Here is an 11495-nt window from a genome sequence, read left to right as displayed (position 1 = left end):
CCTCAAAGCGGCAAGAAAGCCCCCGAAAGAAGGGGACAGCATGTCAGGCTTGAAGGGGTATGTTGAGGCAGCCCGGCGGCAAAAGTGGCGAGGCTGGAGTCCTCCCACGGATGACAGTGCCTTCTCCGCAGCCCCTGTGCCAAGCGCGGAGTGGTCGTGGAGTACCTTACTGCCACCCAGCGGGCGTGTCTCTCCCATGGGGGGCACCCCGAAGCGGCAAGAAGGCCCCCGGGGGAAGGGAAAAGGACGCAAGGCTTGAAAGGGGACGTTGAGGCAGTCGGATAAAACTTCCCACCGAATACAGTGCCTTCCCAGCAGCCTCTGCGCCGGGCCCAGAGAAGTCATGGAGTCCCTGGCTTGCACCCAGGGTGGGTGTCGCGCCCACGGTGGGCACCCCAAAGCGGCAAGAAGGCCTTTCGGGGAAGGGAACAGGACACCAGGCTTAAAAGGGGATGTTGAGGCAGTCCAGGGAAAAACTTCCCACGGAGGACAGAGTCTTCCCAGCAGCCTCTGTGCCAGAACCAGGGAAGTCGTGGAGTCCCTGGCTTGCACCCAGTGTGCGTGTCGCGCCCACGGGGGAACCCCAAAGCAGCAAGAATGCTTTTGGGGGAAGAGAACAGGACGCCAGGCTTGGAAGGGGACGTTGAGGCAGCACGGGGAAAAAAGCGGCGGGCCGGAGTCATTTCACTGATGACAGTGCCTTCCCGGCAGACCCTGCGCCGGGCTTGGGGTGGTCGTGGAGTCCCTGGCTTGCACCCAGTGTGCGTTTAGCGCCCACGCGGGGCACCCCAAAGAAGGCCTTTAGGGAAGGGAACATGATGCCAGGCTTGAAATGGAATGTTGAGGCAGCACGGAGAAAAACGCGGGGGGTCGGGGTCCTCCCACCGAAGACAGTGCCTTCCTGGCAGTCCCTGCGCCGGGCCCGGGGGAGTCGTGGAGTCCCTGTCTTGCACACAGGCTTCTCGCCCATGGGGGGCACCCCAAAGCGGAAAGAAGTCCCCAGGTGAAAGGGAACAGGACGCTAGGCTTTAAATGAGATGTTGAGGCTTCCCGGGGGAAAAGCAGTGGGCCAGGGTCATCCCACGGATGACAATGCCTGCCTGGCAGCCCCTGCACCTGGCCAGGGGGGATCGTGGAGTCCTTCACTTGCACCCAGGGTGTGTGTCGCGTTTACAGAAGGCACCCCAAAGAAGCAAGAAGGCCTCCGGGAAAAGGGAAAAGGATGCCAGACTTGAAAGGTGATATTCAGGCAGGAAGGGGTAAAAAGCGGTGGGCTGGGGTCCTCCTATGGACAACAGTGTGTTACCGGCAGCCCCTGCGCTGGCCTCAGCGAGGTCGTGGAGTCCCTTGATTGCACCAAGGGTGGGTGTCACGCCCACGGGGGGCACCGCAAAGCGGCAAGAAGGCTTCTGGGGGAAGAGAGCAGGATGATAGTCTTGAAAGCAGACGTTGAGGCAGCACGGAGAAAAAAGCTGCAAGCCACATCCTCCCACAGAAGACAGTACCTTTTAGTCAGCCCCTGCACTGGGCCCGGGGGTTTTGTGGAGTCCCTGGCTTGCACCCATGGTGCATTTCTTGCCCACGGAGGGCACATAAAAGCGGCCAGAAGGCCTTCGAGGGAAGGGAACAGGATGCCAGGCTTGAAAGGGGACGTTGAGGCAGCACTGGAAAAAAGCAGTGGGCCAGGATCCTCCCACGGATGACAGTGTTTTCCCGGCAGCCCCTGAGCCAGGCCCTGGAGGGTCGTGGAGTCTCTGGCTTGCACCAAGGGTGCGTGTGAAGCCCACGGGGGACACCCCAAAGCGGCAAGAAGGGCTCCGGGGATAGGGAACAGAACGCCAGGCTTGAAACAGGACGTTGAGGCAGCACAGGGAAAAAAGCGGAAGGCCGGAGTCCCCCCCACAGATGACAGTGCCTTCCAGGCAGCCACTGCGCCATGCCCGGGGGGCTCGTGCAGTCCCTGACTCCCACCCAGGGTGCGTGTCGCACCCACAGGGGTCACCCTGAAGCGGCAAGAAGGCCCCAGGGGGAAGGGAACAGGACGCCAGGCTTGAAAGGGGACTTTGAGGTAGTCCGGGGAAAAACTTCCCACGGAGGACAGTGTTTTCCCCGTAGCCCCTGCGCCAGACCCGGGAGAGCCATGCAGCCCATGGCTTGCACCCAGGGGGCGTATCGCTCCCATGAGGGACACCCCAAAGCAGCAAGAAGGCCTCCGGGGGAAGGGAACATGACGCCACGATTGAAATGTGAAGTTGAGGCAGCACGGGGAAAACAGCAGCAGGCCAGGGTAGTCCCACGGATGACAGTGCCTTCCCGGCAGCCGCTGCGCCTGTCCTGGGAGGGTCGTGGATTCTCGGGCTTGCACCCAGGGTGTGCATCGCGCCCACTGGAGGCACCCCAAAGGGGAAAGAAGGCCCCAGAGGGAAGGGAACAAGACGCCAGGCTTGAAAGGGGACATTGAGGTAGCACGAGGAAAAAACTGATGGGTTGGTGTCCTCCCACGGATGACAGTCACTTCCCGGCAGCTTCTGCGCCGGAACCAGAGGGGTCGTGGGACCCTGGCTTGCACCCAGGGTGCGTGTCTCGCCCACAGGGGGCACCCCAAAGTGGCAAGAAGGCCCCCAAAGGATGGAGACAGCACATCTGGCTTGAAGGCGGATGTTGAGATAGCCCGGGAAAAAAGCGGTGAGGCTGTGTTCCTCCCATGGACAACAATGCCTTCCCTGCAGCCCCTGCGCCGGGCCCGGGGGAGTTGTGGAGTCCCTGTCTTATACCAGGGTAGGTTTCTCGCCCATGGCGGGGGCGCATCCCAAAGCGGAAAGAAGGCCCCCGGGGAAGGGGAACAGGACGCTAGGGTTTAAATGAGATGTTGAGGCTGCCCGGGGGAAAAGCGGTGGGCCAGGGTAGTTCCACGGATGACAGTGCCTTCCTGGCAGCCCCTGCGCCTGGCCCGGGGGCAGGGGGGGGTCGTGGAGTCCCTGGCTTGCAGGCAGGGTGTGCGTTTCGCCCACAGGGGCTCCCCAAAGGGGAAAGAAGGCACCCGAGGGAAAGGGACCGCACATCAGGCTTTAAGGGAGACGTTGAGGCAGCATGGGATAAAAGCGGCGAGGCTGGGGTTCTCCCATGGACGACAGTCCCTTCCCGGCAGCCCCTGCGCCGGGCACTGGGGTGTCGTGGAGTCCCTGGCTTGCACCTAGGGTGCGCGTGTAGCCCACAGGGGACAACCCAAAGCGGCAAGAAGGCTTCTGGTGGTAGATAACAGGACGCCAGGCTTGAAAGTAGACGTTGAGGCAGTACTGGGAAAAAAGCGGCGGGCCAGGGTCCTCCTACCGACGACAGTATCTTGTAGGCAGCCCCTGCACTGTTCCCGGGGGGGTTTGTGGAGGCCCTGGCTTGCACCCAGGGTTTGTGTTGCGCCCACGTGTGGCACCTTTAAGAGGCAAGAAGGCCCCCGGTGGAAGGGAACAGACGCCAGGCTTGAAAGGGGACGTAGAGGAAGTCCGGAAAAAAACTTCCCAGAGAGTACAGTGGCTCCCCGACAGGCCCTGCGCCGGGTCTAGGGAGGTCGTGGAATCCCTGGCTTGCACCTAGGGTGTGTGTCGCGCCCATGGGGGGCACCCCAAAGCGACAAGAAGATGCCGGGGGAAGGGAACAGGACTCCAGGCTTGAAAGCGGACGTTGAGGCAGCACAGGGGAAAAAGCGGCAGGCCAGGGTCTTCCCACGGATGACAGTGCCTCCCGGCAGCCCCTGCGCCTGTCCCGGGGGCGTCGTGGAGTCCCTGGCTTGCACCCAGGGTGCGTGTCTCTCCCACGGGGGGCACAACAAACTCGCAAGAAGGCCTTAGGGGGAAGGGAACCAGACGCGTCTTGAAAAAAGACGTTGAGGCAGTCTGGGGAAAAACTTCCCAGGAGGCACAGTGCCTTCCCGACAGCCCCTGCGCTGGGCCCGGTGGGGTCGTGAAGTCGCTGGATTGCACCCAGGGTGCGTGTCGCCCCCACGGTGGGCACCCCAAAGCGTCAAGAATGACCCCACGGGAAGGGGAAAGCATGTCAGTCTTAAAGGGGGACGTTGAGGCAGCCCGGAGAAAAAAACAGGGAGGCTGGAGTCCCTCCACCGATGACAGTGCCTTCCCGGCATCCCATGTGCCATCTCCGGGCGGGTCGTGGAGTCCCTGGCTTTCACCCAGGGTGCGTGTATCTCCCATTGGGCCACCCCAAAGTGGCAAGAAGTCCCCCAGGGGAAGGAAACAGGGTGTTAGGCTTAAAAGGGGACATTGAGGCAGCACGGGGAATAAGGCTGTGGGTTGAAGTCCTTCTAACAATGACGCTGCCTTCCTGGCAGCCTCTACGCCCTGCCCAATAGGGTTGTGGAGTCGCTTGCTTGCCCCTAGGGTGCGTGTCGCACCCCAGGAGGCACCCCAAAGCGCCAAGAAGGCCTCCGGGGGAAGGGAGTAGAACGCCAGGCGTGAAAGGTGACGTTGAGGCAGCACGAGGGAAAAAGCAGCAGGCAGCGATCGTCACACGGACGACAGCTTCCCGGCAGCTCCTGCGCCAGACTCGGGGTTGTCGTGGAGTTCCTGACTTAAACCCAGGGTGCGTGTCGCGCCCACGGGGGGGCACCCCAAAGCGGCAAGAATGCCCCCTGGGAAGGGAACAGGACGCCAGGCTTGAAAGGGGACTTTGAAGCAGTCCGGGAAAAAACTTCCCACGGACCACGGTGCCTTCCCGGCAGTCCCTTTGCCGGGCCCGAGGGGGTTGTGTCCCAGGCTTGCACCCAGGGGCCCACGGGGGGCACCCCAAAGCGGCAAGTAGGTTCCCAGGGGAAGGGGACAGCACGTCAGGCTTGGAGGGGGTCGTTGAGGCAGCCCCGGGAATAAAGAGGGGATGCTGGGGTCCTGCCACGGATAACACTGTCTTCCCGACAGCCTCTGTGGTGGGCCTGGGAGCGTCATGGAGTCCTTGGCTTGCACCCAAGGTGCGCGTCTCGCCCTCGGGGGGCACCACAAAGCGGCAAGAAGGCCACCGGGGGAAGGGTATGGGACGCCAGGGTTGAAAGGGATAGTTGAGGCAGTCCGGGGAAAAACGTGGCAGGCTGGGGTCGTCCCATGGACGACAGTGCCTTCCCAGCAGCCCCTGCGTCAGGCCCGGGGTGGTCGTGGAGTCCCTGGCTTGCACCGAGGGTGCGGGTCGCACCCATGGGGGCACCCCAAAGTGGCAAGAAGGCCGCCGGGCGAACGCCACAGAAGGCCAGGCTTTAATGGGGATGCTGAGGCAGCACAGAGAGAAAAGCGGCTAGTCGGGTTCCTCCCACGGATGACAGTGCCTTCCTGGCAGTCCCTGCGCTGGGCCCGGGGGGATCGTGGAGTCCCTATCTTGCACCCAGGGTGCGTGTTTCGCCCATGGGAGGCACCCCAAAGCGGCAAGTAGGCCCCTGGGGGAAGGGGACAGCACCTCAGACTTGAAGGGGGACTTTGAGGTAGCCCGTGGAAAAAAACGGCGACGCTGAGGCTCTCCCACAAAGGACAGTGCCTTCCTGGCAGCCCCTTCGCTGGGCCAGGGTGGTCCTGGAGTCCGTGGCTTGCACCCAGGGTGCGTGTCTCGCTCACGGGGGCACCCCAAAGCGGCAAGTAGATTCCCGGGGGAAGGGAGAGCACGTCAGGCTTGAAGGGGAGGTTGAGGCGGCCCCGGGGTAAAAGTGGTGAAGCTGGGGTCCTCCCACGGATGACACCGCCTTCCTGGCAGCCTCTGCAGTGGGCCCAGAGGTGTCGTGGAGTCTCTGGCTTGCTCCCAGGTTGTGTGTCTCGCCCACGAGTGGCACCACAAAGCAGCAAGAAGGCCCCCAGGGGAAGGGTACGGGACTCCAGGGTTGAAAGGTAGAGTTGAGGCAGACCGGTGTCATCCCAAGGACAACAGTGTCTTGTCCGGTAGCCCCTGCATCGGGCCTGGGGTGGTTGTGGAGTCCCTGGCTTGCACCCGGGGTGCGTGTCGTGCCCACGATGGGCAACGCAATGCGGTAAGAAGTCCCCGAGTGGAAGGGAACAGGACGCCGAGCTTGAAAGGGGACGTTGAGGCAGTCCGGGGAAAAAATTCCCACTGAGAACAGTGCCTTCCCGGCAGCCTCTGAGTGGAACCCAGGTGGACGGTGGAGCCCCTGACTTGGACCCAGGGTGCCTGTCTTGCTCACGGGGTGCACGTAAAAGTGGCAACAGGGCCCCCGGGGGAAGGGGACAACATGTCAGGCTTGAAGAGGGACGTTGGGCCAGCCAGAGGAAAACAGCGGCTAGGCTGTGGTCGTCCCACAGACCACAGTGCCTTCCCGGCAGCCCCGGAGCCTGGCCCAGGCGGGGGGGTTTGGAGTCCCTGTCTTGCACAGAGTGCGTGTCTCGCCTAAGTGTGCATGCGAAAGCTGCAAGAAGGGCTCCAGGGGAAGGGAACAGGATGCCAGGCTTGAAAGGGGACTTTGAGGCAGTCCAGGGAAAAACTTTCCACGGAGGACAGTGACTTCCCGACATCCCCTGTGCCTGGCCCTGGGGGTCTTGGAGTCCCTGGTTTACACCCAGGGTGCGTGCCTCGCCCACGGGTGGCACCCCAAAGCAGCAAGAAAGCCCCCGGGGGGAAAGAAAAGGATGCCAGACTTGAAAGGGGACGTTGAGGCAGCCCGGGAAAGAAAGGGGCGAGGCTGGGGTCCTTTCACGGATGACAGTGCCTTCCCTACAGCCCCTATGCCAGTCCCGGGAGGGTCGCGGAGTCCCTGTCTTGCACACAATGTGCGTGTCTCGCCCACGGGGGGCACCCCAAAGTGGCAAGAAGTCCCCCGCGGGAAGGCAACAGGACGCCAGGCTTGAATGGGGACGTTTAGGTAGCCCGGAGAAAAAAGCAGCGAGGCTGGGGTGATCCCACGAATGACAGTGCCTTACTGGCAGCCCCTTTGCCGGGCATGCGGGCGTTGTTGATTCCCTGGCTTGCACCCAGGGTGAGTGTCTTGCCCACGGCGGGCACCACAAAGCAGCAAGAAGGTTCCCGGGGGAAGGGGACAGCACGTCAGTCTTGAAGGGGGAAGTTGAGGCAGCCCCGGGGAAAAAAAGCGGGGATGCTGGGGTCCTCTCACGGACGACACTGCCTTCCCAGCAGCCTCTGCAGTGGGCCCGGGAGCGTCCTGGAGTCCCTGTCTTGCACCCAGGGTGCGTGTCTCACCCACGGGGAGCACCACAAAGCGGCAAGAAGGCCACTGGGGGAAGGGTACAGGACGCCAGGGTTGAAGGGGATAGTGGAGGCAGTCCAAGGAAAAAAGTGGCGGGATGGTGTCGTCCCAAGGATGGCCACCCCTGCGCCGGGCCAGGGATGGTCGTGGAGTCCCTGGCTTGCACCCAGGGTGTGTGTCTCGCCCACAGGGGGCACCCCAAAGCAGCACGAAGGCCTCCAGGGGAAGGGAACAGGACGCCAGGCTTGGAAGGTGACGTTGAGGCAACAGGGGGGGAAAAGTGGCGGCCCGGGCCCTCCCACGGACGACAGTGCCTTCCCGGAAGCCGCTGCGCAGGGCCCGGCGTGTTTGTGGAGTCTCTGGCTTGCACCCAGAATCGTGCGGCGCCCACGACGGGCACCCCAAAGCGGCAAGATATCCCCCGCTGGAAGGGAACAGGATGCCAGGCTTGAAAGGAGAAGTTGAGCCAGTCCGGGGAAAAAAATCCCATGGAGAACAGTGTCTTCCCGGCAGTCTCTTTGCCGGGCTCGGTCGTGGAGTCCCTGGCTTGCACCCAGAGTGCGTGTCTTTAAAGCGGGGCATCCTGTTACCATTCTCCGGGGGAATTCTTGCCGCTATGGGGTGCCCCCTGAGGGCGAGACACGCACCCTGTGTGCAAGACAGGGACTCCACGACCCCCCCAACCACAAGTCTGCCGCAGGGGCTGCCGGGAAGGCACTGTCCTCCCTGGGAAGTTTTTCCACAGACTGCCTCAACAACCCCTTTAAAGCCAGGCATCCTGTTCCCATCGCCCAGTGCCCCCGTGGGCGAGACAAGCACCCTGGGTGCAAGTCAGAGAATCCTCGCCTGTGGCCTGGGTCTCTCTCTTGTCCTCGGGACGGGAGTTTACACGAAGTCGGTGGCAATGGGAATCTGGGTTCACAAGGACGTTTTCCTGGTAGCTGGCAAAGGCAATGTCCTTCCCTGGAAAAAGCAGCCCATGCGTTCTGGAGGGGGTCTTGGCTGGCGTCTGTGGGACCCTCTACCCCTGCCTGCAACTTCCCCAGGTTTGGACGTTTGCGGCGGCACCAGATGAGTGAATTGAATTACCTGGGCTTTCCTGGAGCAGGAAGACAACCAGGATGGCAGGGAACCTGTGCCTGCGCCTTTGGGGTCTGGTCCTGGCCTGCCCCGCCCTGCCTAGAGTTGGGGACCTGGTGGAGCTGCAGCAAGGCGGAAGAGGTGGGATGCTGCTGCCTGGCAGTGCTGCAGCGGTGGACCCCCACGAGAAGGTCCTGGGGTGCGGTGGGGAAAAGGGGTAGCAGAGTCAGGGGGTGGTTGGGAAGCAGGGCGACAAAAGGGAGAAAGACGGAGGGAGCGGGAAGCCAAAAGCCTACAGCACCCGGTATTCCCAGGCGGTCTCCCTTCCAAGCACTGAACCAGGCCCCACCCTGCTTAGCTTCACAGACCAGAAGAAATTAGGCATCTTCAGGGCACTGCCATAGACACTGGCAGTGATACCTGGCTGACACAAGAACCTGGCTCAGCCATGCCCGCCCGACTCCAGGCGTCACTGCCACTCCAGGGCCGCAGGGCTCGGATTGGGATACCCCTGAGCCACTCGCCTGCTGCTGGGCTGCCCTCCCCCTCCATGCCGGAGCACTGTAGGCTGCCGCGCTGCGCCTTCCGCCGGCCTCCAAGAGCCTCCCGCCATCACAGGCAAGGCCACGCACTGGACCACCGCGGCGCCGCCCTGCTGTTGAGTGGGGAAGCCAGAGGTTTCCATCCCCTGCCCAGACTTTGGGCTCTCTGGGCAGCCTCCATTCCTCGGACGCTCCAGGGCTTCCCCAGGCCACATCGGACCTGTTCAGGACAGTTTGTGCTCCCAGGCGTCAGGGCCCTGGGCCCACGGTCCTGGGATACCCTCCTGTCCTCCTCCTTGCCGCAGAGGGATTATTTCTGTTCCCTCGCCGCCCCTCCTGCAAGGCCCCCTCTTGCCTCACCCATCCAGAGCTGCTAGGGCTGCTCAGGGCTGAACCGCCGGCCTAGCCCCAGGGACCCTTTCTCTCACAACGTCCCTAACAGCGTCGCTTGTCCCGACAAGGACGTGACCCACGGCCAAATGAGTTGGGGGAGCTGCTTTGCCCCGCGCTGCCACTAGAGCTGGCCGACTGATCCCGGGACAGAGAGGCTGATGGACAGCCAGACACACCTCACCAGCACCACGAGCAAACCCACCCCTACACCCACAGACACACATGGGTGCACGCGCGTGGGCACACACACACACACACACACAGATACACAAAGATACAGATAGACACCTTGAAGGAGAGCAAGGGAAAGAGGGATGGAGAGATAGAAACTGAGGGAGAGAGACAGCGATAAAGAGAGAGACAGGGAGGAAAGAGAGAGAGAAGGTGACAGAGAGATGGAGGGGGAAGAAGAGAAACAGAGAGAGGGTGAGAGAGCTAGAGAGCCAGAGCGATAGAGCCTGGGAGAGGAAGCGCTCTGCTCTGGTAGACAGGGCTCATTCAAGCAGGCTGGGGTAGGGTGGAGGGTGATTGAGCCAGGCCAGAACAGGGGGTCAGGGCCCTGTTCTGCAAGAGGACCAACAGAACTCTGAGACGTATTTTTTCATGGATTGGTTGGTTGCTTTGGGGGTGCGTTTCATAGGGTCCTCCTTTTGTTGGCTACTCCCTGTCTTCTTGGTGTGGTGGGCCCCGAGATTTGTAGAGTGCGTCCGTCCGTCTGGTGGGAGCCGTGGCATGGAGCGTACTGACGGGGCCCGAGGCCTGGGTCTCTCTCGTGTCCTCGGGACTGGAGTTTACACGAAGTCGGTGGCAATAGGAATTGGGGTGCACAGGGACAGATTTCTTCGTGACTGGTGACGGCAGTGTCCTTCCCCTGGGGAAAGCAGCTCATAGGTCCTGGAGCAGTGGTTTTGGCTGCCGTCTGTGGGACCCTCTGCCCCTGGCCGCCACTTCCCCTGGCTTGAGCTGTTGCATGGAGCCTGATGAGTAAATTGAATTGCCTGGGCGTCCCGGGAGCATGAAGACACCGGGCACCTTAGGGAACATGTACCGCCCCCGCCCCGGCTGGAGCTGGGCACCTGGTGGGGCTGCAGCAAGGCGGAAGATGTGGGATCCTGCTGCCTGGTGGTGCTGCAGCGGTGGACTCCCACGAGGAGGTCCCAGGCTGCTTCGGGGCTGCAGGCGAGGGTAAAAGCGGGAGCAGAATTAGGGGAAGGTCGTGAAGCACGGCGACAAAAGGTGGAAAGAGGGAGGGCGAAGCCAAACCCTACAGCACCCAGCATTCCCAGGCGGCCTCCCATCCGAGTACTAACCAGGACCGACCCTGCTTAACTTCCGAGGTCAGATGAGATCGGGCAGGGTGATATGGCTGTAGGCGCTGGCAGTGGCGCCTGGATGCCGCAAGAGCCCGGCACTGCCACGCCCGCCGGACTCCAGGCGTCATCGACACCCCGTGGCTGCGGGGCTTGGATCCGGGATCCCCGAGCCGGCCGAGCTGCTCTCCCCCTCTATTCCCCCGAGCACTGCTGGCCACCACTCTGTGCCTTCCTCTGGCCTCCCAGAGCCTCCCTCCGTCGCCGGCTGCCGGGCCACGCGCAGGACCGCCATGGTGCCGCCCTGCTGTTGCTCTGGGGCGTCAGAGGCCTCCGTCCCCTGCCCAGGCTTAGGGCTCTCCGGGCGATCTCCCTTCTGGCGATGCTCCAGGCCTTCACCCGGCTCCCGAGCTTCCACAACATCAGGCCCGCTCAGGACGGGTGTGCTCATCCCTTCACTTTTTAACTTTTTGTTGTTTCTATTTATATTTTTTTGTACTATGTCTTGAAACGTTCTTGTAGTTATTACTCTTGATTGGTTTATTATTTAGTCTTCCTACATAGAATGAGTAGTTTACACACCACAGCTATACTGTTATAATATTCTGTTTTGTTTTGTATAGTTACTATTATCGATGACGATTTTTTTTACCTTCAGTTGATTATTTATTGCTCATTAATGTCCTTCCTGACTGAAGTACTCCCTTTAGCATTCCTTGTAGGACAGGTGTGGTATTGAAATCCTTCAGCTTTTGTTTGTCTGGAAAAGTCAGTATTTCTTCTTTTTATTTGAAGAACATTTTCACTGTATATGCTATTCTAAGGTAAAGGTTCTTTTCCTTTAGTGCTTTAAATATTTATTGCTTCTTTCTCCTGGCCGATAGGGTTTCCAATGTAAAGTCTGCTGCCAGATGTGTTGGAGCTCCCCTGTATGTTATTTGCTTCTTTTCTTTTACTTTTGTAGAACTT

General features: G+C 61.3%; 1 pseudogene; it reads right to left on the bottom strand.

Annotated features, from left to right (window-relative positions):
• Positions 1-10477: 10477 nt before the first annotated feature.
• Positions 10478-10590, bottom strand: LOC112205053 (5S ribosomal RNA; annotated as a pseudogene).
• Positions 10591-11495: the final 905 nt, after the last annotated feature.

The sequence above is a fragment of the Pan troglodytes genome, chromosome 10 (genome assembly GCF_028858775.2).
Source record: "Pan troglodytes isolate AG18354 chromosome 10, NHGRI_mPanTro3-v2.0_pri, whole genome shotgun sequence".
NCBI lineage: Eukaryota > Metazoa > Chordata > Mammalia > Primates > Hominidae > Pan > Pan troglodytes.
Note: the sequence above shows the minus strand (reverse complement) of the source record. Positions and strands in the feature narration are given on the sequence as shown.